This window comes from Chinchilla lanigera, unplaced genomic scaffold, assembly GCF_000276665.1.
Source record: "Chinchilla lanigera isolate Chin_1 unplaced genomic scaffold, ChiLan1.0 scaffold00089, whole genome shotgun sequence".
Classification (NCBI taxonomy): domain Eukaryota; kingdom Metazoa; phylum Chordata; class Mammalia; order Rodentia; family Chinchillidae; genus Chinchilla; species Chinchilla lanigera.
In genome coordinates this window covers 3,856,577-3,875,766 of record NW_004955490.1, presented here as the reverse complement: position 1 = coordinate 3,875,766, position 19,190 = coordinate 3,856,577, and the positions used below count along the sequence as shown (strand labels likewise).

Sequence of the window (19,190 nt, the reverse complement as noted above, 5' to 3'; positions counted from 1 at the left end):
GGAAACAGCTCAATTTTTAAGATGAGAAAAATATTTGAAAAGCCACTTCACTAAAATGGATAATATGAACCAAAAATAAGCACATGAAAAGTAATTCAATATCTTATTCTTTAGGGCAATAAAATTTAAAATTTATAATGGGATACTAATATAAACCTATTTAATTAAACCTAAAACTAAAATAATGGACCGTACTAGGTATTGGAGAGTATGTAAAGGATGTGAAAGTATTATACATTGCTGATGGGAAGGTAAATAAAACAACACTGTGTAAACCAGTTTAGCAGTTTCTTAAATGATTAGGCATACATCTATTAGATGATCCAGGCATTCTATTCTTAGTAGTTATCAAAAGAAAAATCAGTGCATATGTCTGTACAAAAATTTTATGGTGGGTTTATTTTTAATAGTCTCAAACTAGAAGCAACTTAGATGTCTATCAACAGTAAATTAGGCAAACAAGTTGTGGAGCATCCATACAATGGAATATTATGCAATAATAAAACAGAATAAATTGATAATACATGGTATAATAGTGACAAGATTTAAAATAAGGTGAGTGAATGAAGCAAGAGGAAAAAAGAATACATACTTCATGGTTCCATTTATACAAAATTTAAATTGTTTAGAGAAGGAGATGAATATTTTTCTGAAATGTAGGAAATGGAGAGAAATCAGTGGATCACCAAACGGGCAAAGCAAAAACTTTTGGGTGTGATGAATACATTTATTGTGTTAGTTGTGGTGATAACTTCATGAAAAAAAAATATATCTCAAGACTTTTCAAATGTTATGCATTAAATATGTGCAAATTTTTGTTTTATTAAAATGGTAATTTGCATAAAAAGTGAGAACATAGGGGTGAACAGAGGAAGCTTCTCCTGTGCCCCTTGTGAATAGAGGAGCCCATCCACACAGGGCACGTGTCCTGGCAAAATCTATGCCAATGGACTCCATACCCTGGCCACAGCCACCCACCAAGTCTAAGCCCATACTGTATTTTATTTCCACTAATCACCAGGCAGCAGAGGACCAATGAACTGAAAAACCTGATCACTTTTGGGGCCAGCACCCTAGAAGAGAAGGTAAATCCTGAGAAGTTGGCACCTCCAGAGAGAAATAATGGACCTGTCCAGGAGTGGTAGCCCCAAGAAAAGCCCACAGCTATTGTAAACTACAAAAACAGCACAGGATTTTAATCTGAATGTGACTTGTTCTCAGCAGATTAAAGCTGGAGAAGATAGCCCGTATAGTGCCCACCATATAGTGACAGAGTGTTTAATCAGACTTCCATTTTGGGAAGGGGTTGTTTAAGACTGAACCACAGAATAACTACAGAACAACTCCACTTTCGGGTTTCCTGTGTTACTCTCCTATAGAGACTGAGTGAGAGACATCCATAAAAGACAGCTGTAGAGAAAGTGCAGGTTAGACATAGACTCTCTGAGAAGTTTAAATTTAGATTGAGAGGGATACAGGGCCTGCCCTCTGTAGTTCCAGTGGGTGTGACTTTCAGAAGAGGCTGGACCTTAAAGTGTTGTCATTAAGTCCAACAGGTGGCTTGAACCCCTGTCCTGTGGCCTACATGCAACAGAAACCAGAGGGCTGATTGCCTTGCTACTCTACTAATGTGAGCAAGAACATGCCTCCATTTAAACAGTTGCCACAGCTGTGGATATATGAACACAGGGGCTCCTGAGGCAAGAAGGGCACCTGAGAAACCCACAGTTGGTAAAGCTAGGTAGAGAAAATCATGACTTGCTTGATTACAAGACTACAGGTCTTGGTGTGAAAGTACTTATTTGATATCACAGAGGAATTATTCAAATAACTCATTTTTTTCTCTTTCTTTTTCTATAATTGTTTTTGGGGGATATTTTCTCTTTTATCCTTTCAGTTTCTTCCAATCTTTTCTTTTTCTTGTTCATTCTTTTCTGTTACTGTTATCTAATTCTATTAATTTCCAATTATCCTCAATAAGATACTCTATATCTTTTTTTCTCATTTTCTTAATTGGTAATATCTCAAAATTTATTTTTTCTCATTCTCTAGTTCTCCACCAAATCTATCTTTACTAGTATAACCATTAAGCTTGTAAATCTGTAAATAGTCAATTCTTGGCTATTAGTTTTGAATAATATGCTATTGTTAGTGGAGGTAAAGTTGTTGCATTTAGTAGATATTTACTATCTTCAAATAGGTCAATATTTGGTTTGTTTTAGTATTTTAGGTTTCTTTAATTGAAATCTTTTAATTATAGATATCATAATAATAGATCTCTTTTCTATTATAGATCTCTTATAATTACAGATCTGTTCTCTTAAATGTAATTACAGATCTCTTTTCTTAAGAGTGGTACATTATTTGTTTCTTAGGGTGTATCAATATCTAGGTTGTATTTGATGCTATTATTGTTATTATTATTATTATTGTTGCTGATTTTATTATCATAGCCAAGGTGACATAGTATTGCTATTAATTGATGTTATCTATATGACAATGATTATATTTACTTCGTGTTATTACCAGTACTGAAGCTCATTCTCGTAGAAGTGGATACTGAGCCAAATACACTGCAGCATCCTCTCCCAAATAACTGGAGGAGGTTGGATTCTGGGACAGAGGCAAAGACCTATAGTTAGCCACCTCTAGAGTACATCACTGAAATGCAGACACTAACTAAAGAGGTCTCCATACTAGCAACAAAGTCTTCCACTGTAATCAACTCACAAGCCTCAGCACAGAAAACAAAGAAACAAATAAAAAACATGAGAACAAAGCAACAACAAAGCTATACTTTCAGGGATCATTTCTATGGTATGTTACTAGCGGAGTTTCTCTGATCGTGTAGAGTATGAGAACAAAATAACAAAATGCCTTCAAATTTCCCAACTCACAAAAAGCCAATCCATAATACATAAAGGGGAAGAAATCAAAAGTCACACAGCCAGATTATTCCAAAGGGTAATAGAGGAGATAAAAAACACAAAAAAAATTGCTTCCCAAGTTCAAAGAAGATATAACTAAACAGATAATGGACCTAATAAACAAAATGATCAGTTATTCTAGAGAAATCACTAATAAAAAACTAACTGAGCTAAACAAAGTGATACAAAATACGAATGTGCAGTATAGAAAAGACTTAGAGTACATGAAAAGGTACTAAACAGAAATTTAAGAGATTGAATTGTCCATTGAAAGTATGGGCAGCAGAAACAACCAGTGTTAGGGCAGAGTGTCAGAACTAGAAGACAAGCCTACTGTTGATGATCAATTACTGAGAAACCTTAAAAACAGAAAAAAGCATGTAAATGGATACAACAGCTACTAAAGGATGCAAAGAAGTCTAATCTAAGATTAACTGAAATGAGTGAAAAATCAGAAGACAGAACAAATGGCAAAAAATACCTGTTTATGGAAATAATGGAAAACTTTCAAATATTGACAAAGAATTTAGCATATAGACAGGTGAGTTATATTAACCTAAATAGTCATGATCAGGAAGGAAACTCTCCAGACACAACATAGTCAAAATCTCAGAACACCAACACAAGGACCGATTCTTATTAGCTATTCTAACAGAATAGCAACAAATCAATTACAAATGATAGCAGATTAGAATTAAAGCACACTTCTTAACACAAACCAAGAGAGTTTGAAGTTAAGTTTAAATAAAACCCTAAAAGAAAATAACTACTCCAGACTGACAAGAGAGTTTGAAGAGAGTTTGAAGTTAAGTTTAAATAAAACCCTAAAAGAAAATAACTACTCCAGACTGACATTTCCTGCAAAAATATGTATAAAAATTTATATAGAAATATGATATTTCCACAATACGGAACACTAAACATTCATGACCACCAAACCAATACATTAATTTCCAAGGATATTCTAGAAAAAGACAGTGAAGCTAACAGTTCCAGAAGGCCCAATAGAATGAATACATCAGGTATGTTGAACAGTTAACTAGAAGGGAAAGAAAGAAAATAAGAAGAGGAAAATAATACCAAGATGGGAAAAAGTCAGTAACTTTCAGTAAGAACTCTCAATGTGAATAGTCTCAATTTCTCAATCAAAAGACACAGATTGGAAGAATGGATCAAGGAAAAGAAAACCCAATGATATTCTGTGTAAAAGAAACCAATTTAACCCTATAAGTAATTCATAGACTAAAACTTAAAGGATGGAAAACAATGTTTCATGTAAGAACTCAATAACTAGCAGGAGTAGGTATCTTCAGACAAATAGGACCTTAAACCAAAATCGATCATAGGATACAAAGAATGTCACTACATATTGGATAAAGGAACAATTCAGCAGGAAGAGAAAACAATTATATACATATATACAGTGAAAAAATAGCACACTCAATTTCACAAAGCAAATAGTGCTGGACATAAAATATCAGATAAATATTAAAACAGTTGTGGTGTGGTAATCTCAGTACCTCACTATCACAAAGAGGCAAATCAACTAAATAGAAAACCAACAAAGAAATAGAGTTGAACCAAGCCTTTGAACAAATGGATTTAATAGATACCTGCTGAGTGTTCCAGCAAATAACAATATAATACACATTCTTCTTATCAGTACATGGAACTTTCTCCAGAATAGAACACATACTAGCCAGTGAAGCATGTTTAAGTGGAAAAGAATCCAAATTACCCCATGCAGATTATCAGATCATAGTGCAATGAAACTAGCAATCAATTACAAAAGAAACCATAGCAATTATGTAGATGCATGGAAATTGAACAATACATTCTTTAATAAGTAATGGGTTATAGAAGAAATCAAGGAAGAAATATAATAGTACTGAGAATTAAATATAATGCCATTACAACATTCTAAAACACACTGAACACAATTCATGCAGTCCAAAGATGGAAGTTTATAACTGTAAATGTTCACATCAGGAAAAGAATGAGCTCAAATAGATAACATAATGATGCACCCCATAGTCCTAGAAAAATAAGAAGAACCCAAACCTAGTACAGGGAAAAAGTATGAAAATCAGAATAGAAATCAATAGAATGGACACCAAAAAGCAATAGAAAGAATCAATTAATCAAAGATCTGGTTCTACAGAACAATAAAAATATGGACAAACACTTAGTCAATCTTACCAAAAAAGGAAAGAGAAGGTACAGGTAAATGCAGTTAAAAATGAAAAGGTGCAATTACAATGGACACTGCTGAATTCCGATTATTAGCAACAACTTTGGAAACTTGTTTATTAATAAATAGGAAAATTTAGAAGAAATAGACAGATTCCTAGATCCATGTGAATTACTAAGAATGAACCAACAAGCTATAAAAACCGAGAATAATCTAATATCAGGTTACAAAACAGAAGCAGCAATAAAATTCCTAGTCGCTAAGAAAAGCTCAGGTCCTAATGGGTTACCACCAAATTCTACAAGATTTTCAGTGAAGATATGATACCAATATTCCTCAAACTCTTTAATGAAATTGAAAGCAAAGGGTACTCCCAAAGGCATTCCTGGAATTGAGCATAATCCTGATTCCAAAATCAGAGAAGGACAACAACAAACACACAAATGAACAACAGAGAACTACAGACTAAAATCTTTAATGAACACAAACTCAAAAATACTCAACAAGATCTTAGCAAACAGAATGCAAGAAATACTAAAAAAGATCACACATCTTGATCAAGTTTAATTCATCCCAGGGATTCAGAGATGGTCTGACATATACAAATTAGTAAATACAATACATCACATAAACAGAAGCAAGGACTGAAATTTCACGATCATATCAATAAATGTAAAAAGCCTTTAACAATATCCCAGACCTATTCTTGATAAAATCTCTGAAGAAAATACGTATAGAAGGATCTTATCTCAATCTGACAAAAGCCATGTATGATGATCCTATTGTAAACGTCATATTACATGGGGAAAAACTGAAAGTTTTGCCTCTAAAATGAGAAACATGACAAGGATGTGACTTTCACTTCTCCTATTCAACGTAGTACTTGAAGCATTACCCAGAATAAATAGGAAAGAAATAAAAGGGATAATGTATAAGAACGGCAAAAGTAATATCATTTTTGCAGACATGATCAGCAGCATAAAAAGCCCCCCAAATTCCACCAAAAACTCCTAGAATTAATTACCAAATTCAGCAATCCAGCAAGGCACAAGATCAGTAAACAAAAATAAATAGTATTCTTATGCAACGAACTCACTGAGAGAGAAATTAGGAGATAATGCCATTCACAATAGTATCAAGAAAATTAAATGCTTAGGAATTCTCCTAATCTTATGGTTTGTACCTAGATGTCCTCTCAAAGCCTCATGTAGACATAGATGAGACTTTTCAGTGGTGGCTACATCTAGGGTGTGTAATTCTGAGTTTAAGGGTGTGATGCTGGGATTAAGGGCCCCCTACCTTGAGTGTGGGTGGCACCACTGAATAAGCTTGCAGCTTCAGTGGAGCATAAAAGGATAGAAAGAAAGTAGTCTTTTGCTGCTTCTGCTTCTGCTTGCTGCTCTGCTGTCTCCTGCCTGCTTTCCATTAACTATTTCTCCTCTGTGATGGCCCCCTGCCATGTCCCTTTGCCTTGGAGCCAGAGAACTATGGACTGAGACCTCTACACTCTAGGCCAAAATAAACCTTTCTCCTTTTTACTTTAGGTGTTGGGTATTTTATTTCAGCAACAAAGAGAGTAACTAAGACACCAAGGAAGTCCATGCATGACCTCTACATTAAAAACCACAGTACTCTGCAGAGAAGGTGATCAAAGAGGGCATCCGAAAATGGAAAGATATCCCATTCCTGGATAAACTTTATCAATATAGTCAAAATGGCCATACTTCCAAAACAGATATACACATTTAATGTACTAATAATTAAAATACTAACAGCATTCCTCACATAACTAGAGAAAATAATACTCAAACTCATAAGAAATCAGAAAAGACCCAGAATTACAATAGCTATCCTCAGTAACAAGAGCAAAGCAGGAGACACAGCAATCCTGGATTTGAAATTATTTTGCAAAGCTACAGTGATAAAAACAGCATGGTACTGGTACAAAAACAGGCATGTGAATTAACGGAACAGAATAGAGGATTCAGAAACAACCCCAGGCACATTTGGCTACCTGAGAAAGGGGTCAAAAACATCTACTGGATGGAAGATATCCATTAATAAATGTTACTGGGAAAATTTTTATGCACATGTGGAAGATTGAATCTAGACCTATATCTCTCTCTATGTACTAAACAAAAGTCAAAATGGATCAAAGATATAAATAGTATAACAGAAATAATCTGCTAGAAGATAGAATAGTTTAAACTCTTGAAGACATAGGCATAGGTAAGTACTTTCTTGACTAATCCCTCTTAGCACAAAAATTAGTACCAATAATCAACAAATGGTACCATATCAAATTAAAAGGCTTCTGTACAGCAAAGGAAACAACCAACAGAGTGAAGAGACAACCTACAGAATGGGAAAAAATTCTAGTTGCTATTTCTCAAAGGAATAATATTTAAAATACATAAAGAATTCAAAATCTTAGACCCTTCAAAATAAAAGGCCCAATCAAAAATGGGCAACTGAAACCAATAGATACATGTGAAAATATTCATCATTGCTGGTCATTAAAGAAATTCGAATAAAAAGCAACACTGAGCTTCCACCCTACTCTTGAAAGAGTGGCTAGCATGAAGCTATCAAATAATAATAAATGCTGGCAAGTCTTGAGGAAAAAATGAAACCCTTCTACATTGTTTGTGGGAATGTAAACTATAGTACAATCACTGTGGAAATCAGTGTGGATATTCTTCAAAAAACTAAAAATCAAAATTCCATGTGACCAGCTATTCCCTTTTTAGATATCTTCCTGAAAGCCATAAAGCTATTATATTACAGTAATACATGTATGGTCACATTTATCACAGCACAATTCATAATAAATAAATCCTGCAAGTGACATATATGTCTACCAACGATAAGCAGATAATGACAATGGGGTATTTATGCACAGTGGAGTACCATTGTGCCTTAATGAAGGATAATCAAATCATTTTAGAAAATAGATGAGCCTTGAGATCATAATGTTTAGTTAAATAAATCAAATATATAATCTTAAATACTTTACAGATTCTCTTATATGAGAAGCCCAAAATATAATAAAAAGCAAAATAAAATATACATAATAAGCGGTAGGGAGATATATTTTGCAAAAGTGAAGGGGATCAAAAGATGGGGGGAGGGGAGAGAGGGGAAAAAAAGGTTGAAAATAGAATCAATATGTTTTGTACCTGTTCCAACCCCACACAAAGAATGTAATTTTATAATGCAAACACGCACTAATGAAAAATAAAATAGAAAAAGAGAATAAATTGAGGAAATATTCTTTTAATATTTGAAGAACATTGCAGATTAGGCAAAGAACTCATTTATGTCGTCACCAGATGAAATTCCAAAATACGTCTTTGTTGCTTGACCTTCCATGCAGTCACGAACTTAAGTGACAACTTCAACTATTGTTTGTGTGAGAACTATATTTCTTCATCAACTGCAACCACAGCCTTCATAGTGATGTAAGTTTCAGCAAAAAATAATTAAAAATAGTATGTATGATTCAATATGCTATGAGTATATGGAATTTAAAATAAAAATTTTATATATTTACTTTTTCCAAGCTGTATGCTAGACATAATTTATACAAACAAATTTCTAATAAATTTATGAACTTATCAGGTTCTTTAGTGAAAGAGCCAATGGAATACATATATATATATATATGTATATAGTTAGGTAGGCATATAGAGAGATAGATGATAGATAGATAGATACATGCATACATACATGGATACATAGATAGACAGAGAGATTTATTATAAGGAATTGGTTCACACAATTATGGGCATTGTGAAATTCCAAAACCTATAGTTGGTAATGTACAGACCTAAGAAAGCTGATAAGGCAATTCCAGTCTGAGTCTGAAGGCCTAAGAATTATGAAAATCGATGATGTAAGTTCCAGTCTAAAAGTCAGCAGACTTGACACCCCCTGCTCCAAAATCAAAGTTCTAGGTCAAGTCTGAAGACAAGAAAAACTAAAGCCTCAGCTCAAGTTGTGAAACAAGAGGAGTTCCTGTTTACTCATGAGTGGGTCAGTCTTTTGGTTTTCTCCAGGACTTCTACTGATTGAATTGAGGGCCATCCACTTTAGAAGGGGCAATTTTCTTTATTCAGTCTACCAACGCATATTTCAGTCTTATCCAGAGACACCCTTACAGCTATTCTCAGAATAACATTTAAGTGTTTGGATATTCTAAAGCTCAATTAATTTAGCATAAATTGAACATCACAAGTCCACTCCTTGTCAAATTGACACCTAGACAAGTCTCTTTAAATCATAATCTCAAAGCTTCATAATTCAGGCTATAATTACACAGTTGTTTTGTGCACAGTAGAAAACACACTAGTCTATTCTCTAGAAGTAAAGTGTTTGAGTGATGCTTAATCTTTGCCTTGATATCTTAAGACTTAAATCTTCTGATATAATACTAGTAGTGCTTAAGTGCCATCAGGCAGAGATATCTGTATATCGCACCTGGGTCTTCTTTTCCTCTCCACAGTGCCCTGGGTGCAGGCTGTAAAATAGAAAGCATCATAGTAGAAAAGGAAACCATGGGCATTTGGACTACTTTTTCATGTAATGTACTTGAGCATTCAGGGCCTTTTCAGGCCTGATCATGTGCAGACTGCTTTTATTTGTTGATGAGGTGGCAATCAACTTCATTGCTTGCTAGTTCAATTCATGATGTACATATAGTTTGTGATATATCTCGGGTTGCATGGTAACTTGGTGGCACAAGTTCAAGTATTCCATTTGTACTAAGACCAAATATCAGGTCAAGAACTGTTTCTCAAAAGGGCAACACGTATCCCCAGAGGGTAACAGGAATTTGTTTCAAATCTAAGGGACTATAGGATCTAAGGCCTGAAATAGTAGCTCTAGCTACCACTGATACTTCAAGCACCATTGGATTTCCTGGACTGTATGGTCCATGTAGCAGAGCAGGTTGAATAGCAGCCTACATCTATTGCAGAGCCTTCTCTTGTTCTCATCTCCACTCAAAACCAGCAGCTTTGGGTCACTTAGTAATGAGACGGAGTAACATACCCAAATAAGCAATAAAATCCCAACCAAGTACTGTGCCTCTCTTTGTGGTTGTAGGAAAGGTCAAATGCAAAAAATTATGATTCATCTTAGAAGGGATATTTTGGCATGGTGTATCATACTGGTCTGAATAAATTTCACTGAAGTGGAAGGTCTCTAAACTTCTGTTGGATTTATTTCCCCATACTCTGACACACAAACATCTTGACAATAAGCCTAAATAGTAGCTACCTTTTTTTCACTAGGTCTAATCAACATAATGTCATCAATGTAATGTACCTAGGTGACATCATGTGGAAGGAAAAGTTGATAAAGATCCTGTGAATTAATTTTTGACATAAGGGTTTTATGGTTGAGGTACCTTTGAGTTGTTCCATGAATCTGTATTTCTAATCTTGCCAGCTGAAAGGAAATTGCTTCTGGTGGTTCTTATTGACAGAGAGGAGAAAAGTACATTTGAAAAATTTGTAGCTGTATACCAGGTACCAGGGGATATGTTAATTTGCTTAAGCAGTGAAATCACATCTGCTACAGCAACTGCAATCAGAATCATCACCTGGTTAAATTTACAATAATCCACTGTCATTCTTGAAAATCTGTCTGCTGAAAAGGCTAAATGGACAAGTTGAATGAGGTTTGGTGGTAATCACCACTCATACATCTCTCAAGTCCTTGATGGTGGGAATAATCTGCACAGTCCCTATCCCTAGAGGAATAGGGTAATGATTTTAGTTTACTATTTTCTAAGGAAAAGGCAGTTCTAGGGACATCTACTTGGCCTAACCCACAATAACAACCCTTATGTACAGGCCAGGGAAAAAAAAAGTGGTGATTCTTCCAGCTGCTGAGTATACCTAGTCCAATTATGCATTCCAGAACAGGGGAAATAACTACACGATGGGTTCAGGAATCCGCTGTGAAACAGACCTGAGCTAAAACCCCATTGATAAACTCACCTTCATAAGCCCATACTCTCACTAGTGGATCACAGTGACATTTTGGAATTATTGTCACTTCTGAGCAGGTGTCTCTGTACTTACTGAACTGTCTGATTATTTCTTTTTCCCTGTGTACAGGTACTTTGGCAAAACACCATAGATCACTTTGGGGAAAGCTAGGAGAAAGATTAACACTGTAAATTATGATAATGGAGTGAGGTTCTTTCTTAAGGGAACTTGACTTCCTCTTCACTCAAAGAGTTCTTAGTTTATAAACTGGCTGAAGATAGGGGATTGATTGTCCGTTTTTGTGATCTAAGTTAGACTTTTTCACTTGACCTAGAACTTTACTTACACAGATTCAGTAACAATTTATTAGGCTTCCTTTATATTTCACTTTTAGGAACTCCATGGTCAACTAGTTAATACTATAAACCTGCATAAATCAGACTATTCTGATTGCTGGCTTGACTCTTTTGTCTTTATATACCCATACCCACGTTGCTTTTCATGGGTGAGTACTACAGTTGGCCCCTGATATTCTCGGATCCTATTACTGTCATTGTATTTAAGAGTTCCCAATTTAGTTACTGATGCTCCTACTATAAAATCAGTTCTACAGAGAAAAGTAATCACAGAAGTCTTCAAGGATGCTGAGGATCCCCTCACAAATTTATTTTTTTGTCCCTGTAAAGATGTTTTCTAGTGCTTTTGAAAATGGGTGAGAAGGTCTTAAATGATAAATCCACTCAAAAGTTTTAGTCTCTCTATCCTTTTAATCTCTTCCTCTATATTACATTAAAGTAAGTTTGGCATTTTTAATTTGCTTATGGAGGGATCTTTTGACACTTGTTTCAGCAAACCAAGTACAGAAACTGTTAGCATCTATTTTTGCTCCACAAGTTGCAACATGATATACAGATTCTCTGCTCAGTCCATATCGATAAATTTGGTCTGATCCAACTTTATGTTCTTTATATCATTATCCCACACTTTTAATATTCAATCCTGCATATTTCCTGGATTTCTGTCTTTATACATTATAAAGTTCAAGTAGTTATTTTAGAGTACTGTAACTTCTTATGGTTCATAAAATGTATTTCATATTTAGGGGTCTGCTGGACTACTTTACTTATCAGCATAGTGTATTTATTGATGTAGAACTAAAGAAGGGTGGTGAGAGTTGGTCTCCAAGATACTCAGCATTGTCCTCCAAGGTAACTGCCTCAGGGGAGGCCATTACAATCTCTTTGGGAAATTCAAGGTTAGGCCACTTAGACAGGTCAGGAAGCCATTCCCACTGATAGGGAGTGGCTTCTTCCACTGGCAAAAAATACTTTTCAGAATTTAGTGAGTCTATACCTGATCTCACCAGGCTATTCTCTCATATCTTCATTTGAAAACTCAAGCTTTCATATCTTCCCAAGAAATGGAAAATAATTGAAGATTATCATCTTCAATTTTGTTAAATGATTCATTGCTTTATGGATTCCTGCATGAGCTGTGTCCTTCCTTCCGTGGAGGAGTTGGGGATCAAAAGTGCTTGGCTACTAGATGGTCTATTGCCGAGAGGTTAAGTCGCCTTGCATATTTGCCACCCTGGAATGTTTCTGTCTTTTGATCAGATAATCTAGTGGAAATTTTTTCATAATTTCTTCCCCTCCCCACCCCCCGCTTACTATGTTTTATCCTAACTGATGCTGCTAATAGAAGACATTCTAAGCAGAATTTGTGACAGGCAGACAAGGACTTATCTTAAACTAAAAGACCCAGGCATCTGATTGCCATTAAATATATATGGTAAGAAAACAGAAAAATTAATTGGCACCTACTCTCTTGACCTCATTTATTCTCTGTCTCTCCCCTTCCCTTCATTTTTCATGTATCTCTGTCTCTTCTAAGTCAGCAATTCTGGACTCCTAAAGACCTTCAATGATGGGAATTATATTTTCCCTTTCTGTATCCATTACATTTGTTACAGTTCTTGTCTGAAATCCAGTGGTTATGCTAGTGGTTAGATGCGTTTGGAATGCTTAGCCCTTTTCCTCTGGGATTATTTACAGCTCCCCCTGCAGGAAGCCTTCTCTGTCTACCTGTCAACCTTCATACATAGTGTCCCTTATGGGACAGCAACTGGATCATATAATTATGTTATACTGCTTTGAATTCTCTCACTATTTAAAAGAGGTTAATCTTTGCTCATCATCCCATTTCTTAAGCAAGGCTGTGAATTAGATAGGTGTGTGACAGTGGCCAAGGGCAGTAGCCTGTCAGGGTCAGGATGCTTACACAATCCTTTTTCACACTCAGGTTTCTTCGCCATTTAGAAGGAAAATGTTAGGTTAATGTGTGCCTGCAGGATGCACAAGCAAATGAACGAATCTGATAGATAAATCAGTTTGACCAAAAAAGCCCTTTAGGGCTCCTATGCATCATTTTTTAGGAACCTGGTGGCAATCTATGACTTCTAGGCACATTCATCACATGAATGGCTTGGCGTGATTTTTAGAAATGAATTTAGCTGCTGACTGGCACTGCTACCTCCATCATAAACTGGAAATCTCTCTAGTAGGTAAAAGAGATTTTTCAAAAGCTTTTGAATAACAGTCCAATTTTTCCTAACACATAGGAGCCAAATCCCTAGGGCTTCAGTTTATCTGATAAATAATTCACATCTTTTATTCCTGAAAAGAAGAAATCAATCAGCTAAGCCAACTTCTTAAATTAACTTTCTAACTCAGAATTGATCATCATTCTTCCGAATATACTTAGCTTAGAGGTCAACCTGAAGTTCAAGTTCAGTATTGAGAATCTCAAGTCACCGATTGGAAAATTGTAACATTAATCAAAGAGAATGAAGTATAATAAAGATAAAGCTTGTGTTTTTACTTCATACTTTTGTGAATTACTGCCTCACCTAATCAAAAAATATTTGTGCTGGGGAATATGGTGGGAAACAGAAAGTGGTGGAGAAAGGGCTTACAAAGCAGCACGGATATTTTTGAGGTGATAGATACTTCTATCTGTCTTGATTATGATGATGATTTAATACGTGTATACATACATCAAAATGTACCAAGCTACCTGGACACGGTGGCATATACCTACAATCCAAGTACTCTGGGTGGTTGAGGCAGGAGGATCACAAGTTCAAGCCCAGACTGAACAACCTAGTGACCTAGGGAGACCCTGTCTCAAAAATAAATTAAGAGATCTGGGGATGTAGCTCAGGGCAGAGGTCCTGAGAGTTCCATCCTCAGTGTTGCAAATAAAACAAAACACATTACTATGTTGTACACTTTAAATATTATTGTGTTCAAGTATACTTTAATAATTCTCTTAACAGCAATCTGAAAATATAATTTATAAAAAATTGTGTTACTCATTGAAACATTCTCAGAGGTTAGGAAAACTGGCTGTGGAGTTGGGCATACTCGTGGCTCTCTCATTTGCTGAGTGACTTTGAAGAAGTTTTAAGTCTCACTGAGTCTTATTTTCCCATCTAAAATGTGGGGAATGTAATGAGTACCTAAAGCAGAATTAAATGAGATAGTACATGGAGAAAACAGTACAGCATTAAGCACAAATTAAGTCTGAAAGAAATATCAGCTATTATTTTACCTGTTTCTGTGATATCGATCTTGTCTTGGATGAAATCATACAGAATCATAAGCAGATTCTTGAAGCATTTTATTCATTGCAGTACGTCAGCTCTTCTTATTACTCACTTGTGGGCAGATCCCATAACTGAAGCTGCAGAGAAATAAAAACATAAACAGATCAGCGCTCCTAACCTCAGTGAGCTTATGAAATGAACTGGGACAGATGGGACACATATCTGAACGAGGTTGTACCAAATCATATATAGAAGTAGAGAAAGAAGTACCAATTTAAGTAGTACAAGTAATACAAGTAAAAATATTTGAGAAACATTGTTTCTCTAAAGAACATCTACAAACTACTTTCATTAGCCTCTAAATAATATAGTGTAACAACTGGGTAGCATTTACATTATATTGGGTATTATAAGTCATCTGTAGATGATATAAAGTATATGGGATAATATGCGAATACTATACCATTTATATAAAAGACTTGGGAATCTGAGAATTTTGGAATCTTCAGTGGGGGAGGAAAGGCCATACTGAGGGACAACAGTACAAGCTGTTCTCTGAAACAGTTGGCACTGGGGAATCTTTGTATGTTTCTTAAAACAGCTGGTCTATGTAAAGCTTTAAAAATTCTTCCTTTAGTCCATGTGGAGGAAAATATTTGAAAATATGAACTACACACCTTTTTCTTATTATTTCCTAAGCAATACAGTGTGACCACAGTTTACGTGGTATGAGGTGTGATAAGTTATCTAGAGAGGATTTAACATATGCAGAATGATGGGATAGACTGTGTGCATATAGTATGCCATTTTATATAAGGGGCTTGAGTATCTGCAGATTTTGATGCCCTCAGAAGATCATGGTACCAGTTCCCCTCGGAGAGTGAGGAACGACTAAATTTGCCATTGAGAAGTGCTTGATTCTGAATATAAGTTGGTAGCCTGGGCATAGAAAGATCTGAGTGAGTACTTCCTAAGAATGTCCTGTATTATTTGACGCCGAATATTATGTGACAGTGTCATGCACATGTTAGCTTTAGTTATTCAGTTGAATGTCTAAGGGCAGAAGTTTATTAGGCTTGCTGAAAGCAAATGGAGATAATATTATATATGCATACCTGTTTAAATTGTAGAGAGAATTAAATGAGTTAAGAAAGCAAAGTACTTAGAACATAGGAAGTACTAAAAAAGTGAGTTGTTATTATTCATTAGAAAATAAGCTCCATGAAAGTAGGGACTCTTGTTTGTATTGTTGACTATTATATCCAAAACATATAGAACACAAACAAAAGTTCCTACCTTCATGGAGCTTATTTTCTAATGGATAATAACAACTAACTTTTTAAATTACTCATTCTCTCATATCTCATATACTTCAAAACACACACACACACACACACACACACACACACACATATATATATATATATATTTCAAAACATATCTAGAAGTTTAGGGCAGGGGACATGTAGCTCAGTGGCATAAGCACCTGCCTGGCAAGAGCAAGGTCATGAGTTCGATTCCCAGTATCAATAAAAAAAAGGAACTTGAGCAGGTTTTTTATTGCCTTCTGTGCTACTAGCTGCTCACTTGTCTCCAACTCTTTTCATCTGAATTATCTCAATAGCCCTGGCTGCTTCTGTCCTTTATATCTTCCCACCTGCACACATGCCCCCCTCTACCTTTTATTCAATCAACAAAATGATCTTTTGAAAATATAAGTTATCTCAGACTTCTAGTCTGTTCAAAACTCTCCCATAGCTCCCCAGCTCACACTCAGGACTGGGAAAACTTTTTATGTTTGTTCTCTTCTTAGTTACCTCTTTGATCTCACAGCTAGAGCAAAGAAACATCACCTATGAAGGAAAGCCCATCAGAATCACAGCAGACTTCTCAACACAAATTCTCAAGTCAAGAAGAGCGTGGAGTGAGGTATTTCAAGCCCTAAAGGCGAACAGTCTTCAACCAGATTGATGTACCCAGCAAAACTATCTTTCCAAATTAATGGAGAAATGAAATACAAAGAACAACTGAAGAAATTTATGAGCACCAAAACACCTCTGCAGAATGCTCTGAAGGACATATTAGAAAGGGATAATGGAGACCACAAACACATGAACACCAATAGAAAGAAGTTGCCAGGCAGGGAAAGCAATTAAACAGAGGAGAAAGGGAACAAATAACAAGAAAAAACACGAAAAAGGAAAGCCAATGTGTATCAGTTATAAATATCAATATAAAGTCTCTCAACTCAACAGTCAAAAGAATCAGACTGGTAGGATGGATCAAGAAACAAGATCCTACAATATGCTGCATTCAAGAAACATTTTTAACACAAAAAGAAACCCATAGACTAAAAGTCAAAGGATGAAAAAAAATTCTCAATGCCCCAGGAACCCTCCAAAAGCAGGGGTGGCTATTCTATTTGTGACAATGCAAACTTTAAGCCAAAACTTATCAAAAGAGACAAAGAAGGACACTATGTACATGTTAGGGGAAAACTCCAGGAAGAAGAGATAACAGTCGTAAATATTTCTGCACCAAACACAAGTTCACCCAACTACATAAAACAAATATTAACAGACATGAAAAACCAAATAAGCACTAACATAATTGTAGTGGAGGATCTTAATACCCCATTATCACAAATAGATAGATCAACTAGACAAAAAAGTCAACAAAGAAATATCAGAATTGAACCAAACCTATGAACAAATGGACTTGGTAGATGTCTACAGAGTGTTCCACCCCAAAATTTCAAAATATACATTCTTCTCAGCTGCACACAGTGTTCTCCAAAGTAGATCATATATTAGCTGACAAAACATGTTCAAGTAAATGTAGAGAAATTGAAAGCATTCCATGCATACTATCTGACCATAGGGTAATGAAACTGGAAACCAAAGACAAAGGAAATCACAAAAATTATATTAACACTTTGTTGGGACTGGGGATTTAGCTCAGCGGCAAAAGCGCTTGCCTGGCAAGCGCAAGGTCGTGAGTTCGGTTCCTGGTACCGGAGAAAAACCAAAAAAACTAAAAAAAACAAAACAAAACACTTTGTTATGCTTGATACATTGTGTCAATCTGAGAAGTTTAGAAGGTTAACTAAGTGACTCAGCAGGGGACCGGGCTCCTCACTTTGTAAACATCCTGAGCTTGTGCAAGAGGAAGGCAGGGAGATGGTGTGGATGCAGGTAGCCTGCTTACAATATAAGGGAAGAAAAGAGGCTTGCTTTCCCCCTTCTACTCTTGTTACTTTTGCTGTCTTGTGCCACTTTAAAATGCTGTCCCTGTGTCATACCACCCTGCCTTGGAGCTAGCTTATTATAGACTGAAACCTCCACAAACTGTAAGATAAATAAACCTTTCTTTCTAATTTTGGGCATCAGGTACTTTGTGTCAGCAATGAGAGAAAAGTAAGTAAGACACACATGGAAATTAAATGATGCCATTCTGAACAACCACAGACGAAATTAAAGATGAAATTAAGCAGTATGTACAATTAAATGATAATGATGATACAACATACCAAAAATTATGGGATGCAATGAAAGAAGTCCTACAAGGAAATTTAGAGTGATGAACACACACATCAAGAAAACAGAACCAGCTCAAACAACCTAATAGTGAACCTCAAACTTCTAGAAAATGAACAAATGAAACCCAAAGCTCATATGAGGGAGGAAATTGTAAAGATAGAAGCAGAAATAAATGCAATAGAGACTAAGAAATCATTACAAAGACTCAATGAATCAAAAAGTTGGTTCTTGGTTTATTGAAAGGAACAGTTAATGCTTAAATTTTTTGTTTTTGGTACCTGGAATCAAACTCATGACCTCAGGCTTGCCAGGCAAACATTTATGCCACTGAGCTACATCCCTGGCCCCTATGCTTAAATTGTTTTTGACTAATTTTGCATGCTTGTACCTGGTAATCTGAACAACTAATTTGAAGAAAGCAATCTGGAATATAACAACCATTAGTGAATTCCTACCATGTTGTTTAGTGAAGCTCTGCATCATTTCTAATTTTTTAAGTTTTTAAAATTTGTTTTAATGGTTTAATCAATCTTGCATTCTTACATCTGGTAATCTGAGGAACTTCGCTGAAGATAACAATATGTAATATAATAACCACTGTTAATTCCTATCATTTTGTTTTGAGACCCTGTATCATTTTTATCGTTTCATGTTGTTTTGTTTTTGTCTATGTTATTATCCTTATTTTTTATTCTCTTTAAAATAAAAAATAAAAAACCTATTCCTGTGCTTTCAGAGGAAAAAAAGAAAAGTTGGTTCTTTATATGAATAAATAAAGTTGATAAATCATTACCCAATCTCATCAGAAAGAGGAAAGAAAAAACCCAAATTCAAGAAATTAGGGGGGCTGGGGATTTAGCTCAGCGGCAAAAGCACCTGCCTGGCAAGCGCAAGGTCATGAGTTCGGTTCCTGGTACCGGAGAAAAACCA

The 19,190-nt window shown here is 35.5% G+C and overlaps 1 protein-coding gene across 2 annotated transcripts in view; it reads right to left on the bottom strand.

The window, feature by feature from the left end:
• Nucleotides 1–19,190, bottom strand: part of Trpc5 (transient receptor potential cation channel, subfamily C, member 5) — a 279,520-nt gene that overhangs the window by 181,509 nt on the left and 78,821 nt on the right. For both annotated transcript variants that reach the window (XM_005404633.2, XM_013504508.1), the window contains exon 2: nucleotides 14,727–14,858. The gene's annotated coding sequence lies outside the window, so the exon portion shown is untranslated. The remainder of the gene's footprint in view (nucleotides 1–14,726; nucleotides 14,859–19,190) is intronic.